The sequence below is a fragment of the Arachis hypogaea genome, chromosome 15 (genome assembly GCF_003086295.3).
Source record: "Arachis hypogaea cultivar Tifrunner chromosome 15, arahy.Tifrunner.gnm2.J5K5, whole genome shotgun sequence".
NCBI classification, from domain to species: domain Eukaryota; kingdom Viridiplantae; phylum Streptophyta; class Magnoliopsida; order Fabales; family Fabaceae; genus Arachis; species Arachis hypogaea.
The window spans coordinates 104,397,906-104,399,935 of NC_092050.1; the positions used below are offsets into that span (position 1 = coordinate 104,397,906).

The window sequence follows — 2,030 nt, forward strand, 5'->3', positions numbered from 1 at the left end:
AGAAGTAAATTCAATGGAATCTCTATGGTCTCTGTATGAGCCTCAGATTCCCATGGTTCCTCATTAGGGAACTCCTTGGAGGCCAGTGGACATCCATTGAGATCTTCCTCAGTGGAGATCACTGCCTCTTCCTCCTCTCTAGGTTCGGCCGTGTGGGTTATGTTGATGGCCTTGCACTCTCTTTTTGAATTCTCTTCTGTATTGCTTGGGAGAGTACTAGGAGGGAGTTTAGTAACTTTCTTACTCAGCTGACCCATTTGTGCCTCCAAATTTCTAATGGAGGACCTTGTTTCAGTCATAAAACTTTGAGTGGTTTTAATTAGATCAGAGACTACAGTTGCTAAGTCAGAGTGGCTCTGCTTAGAATTCTCTGTCTGTTGCTGAGAAGATGATGGAAAAGGTTTGCTATTGCTAAACCTATTTCTTCCACCATTACTGTTGTTGAAGCCTTGTTGAGGCCTCTGTTGGTCCTTCCATGAGAGATTTGGGTGATTTCTCCTTGAAGGGTTATAGGTGTTTCCATAGGGTTCTCCCATGTAATTCACCTCTTCCATTGCTGGATTCTCAGGATCATAAGCTTCTTTTTCAGATGAAGCTTCTTTGGTACTGCCTGTTGCTGCTTGCATGCCAGACAGACTCTGAGAAATCATATTGACTTGCTGAGTCAATATTTTGTTCTGAGCCAATATGGCTTCAGAGTATCAATCTCAAGAACTCTTTTCTTCTGATTTGTCCCATTATTCCCAAGATTCTTTTCAGAAGTGTACATGAATTGGTTATTTGCAACCATTTCAATGAGTTCCTGAGCTTCTGCAGGTGTCTTCTTCAGATGAAGAGATCCTCTAGCAGAGTTGTCCAATGACATCTTGGACAGTTCAGACAGACCATCATAGAAGATACCTATGATGCTCCATTCTGAAAGCATGTCAGAAGGACACCTTCTGATCAATTGCTTGTATCTTTCCCAAGCTTCATAGAGGGATTCACCTTCCTTCTGTCTGAAGGTTTGGACTTCCACTCTAAGCTTACTCAATTTTTGAGGTGGAAAGAACTTTGCCAAGAAGGCATTAACTAGCTTTTTCCAAGAGTTCAGGCTTTCCTTAGGTTGTGAATCCAACCATATCCTAGCTCTGTCTCTTACAGCAAAACGGAAGAGCATAAGTCTGTAGACCTCATGGGTCAACCCCATTGGTCTTGACAGTGTCACAGATTTGCAAGAATTCAGCTAAGAACTGATGAAGATCTTCTAATGGAAGTCCATGAAACTTGCAATTCTGTTGCATTAGAGAAAATAATTGAGGCTTAAGCTCAAAGTTGTTTGCTCCAATGGCAGGGATTGAGATGCTTCTCCCATAGAAGTCGGGAGTAGGTGCAGTAAAGTCACCAAGCACCTTCCTTGTATTGTTGGCATTGTTGTTATTTTCGGCTGCCATGGCTTTTTCTTGTTTGAAAAGCTCTGTTAGGTCCTCTACCGAGAGTTGTACTTTAGCTTCTCTTAGCTTTCTCTTCAAGGTCCTTTCAGGTTCAGGATCAGCCTCAACAAGAATGTCTTTGTCCTTACTCCTGCTCATATGAAAGAGAGAGAAGAAGAAAGTATGAAATCCTCTATGTTACAGTATAGAGATTTCTTGAGGTGTCAGAGGAAAAAAAGAATAGAAGGAGGAGGTAGAAAGGAGACAATTCGAACTTATAGAGAGAGTCCGAATTGCTGATAGTGGAGGAGTGTTAGTCCTTAAATAGAAGGATGTGAGAAGAGGGGAAGAATTTTCGAAAAAAAATTAAAAAGATTTTGAACTAATTAAAAGAAATTTTGAAAAATTGATTGATGATTTTCGAAAATTAAAGTTGAGAAAGTAGTTAAGTGATTTTGAAAAAGATTTTGAAATTAGAAATAAAAAAGACATGATTGAAAATTATTTTGAAAAAGATGTGATTGAGAAGATATAATTGAGAAGATATGATTGAGAATCAAGTTTAAAAAAAAGAAAGTTTTAAAATTAAAGTTGATTACTTGACTAACAAGAAATTTA

The 2,030-nt window shown here is 38.9% G+C and overlaps 1 non-coding gene across 1 annotated transcript; it reads left to right on the forward strand.

The window, feature by feature from the left end:
• Window positions 1–919: 919 nt before the first annotated feature.
• Window positions 920–1,027, forward strand: LOC112752994 (small nucleolar RNA R71). Its single transcript, XR_003177398.1, has one exon. It is a non-coding gene; the product is annotated as a small nucleolar RNA R71 (small nucleolar RNA).
• Window positions 1,028–2,030: the final 1,003 nt, after the last annotated feature.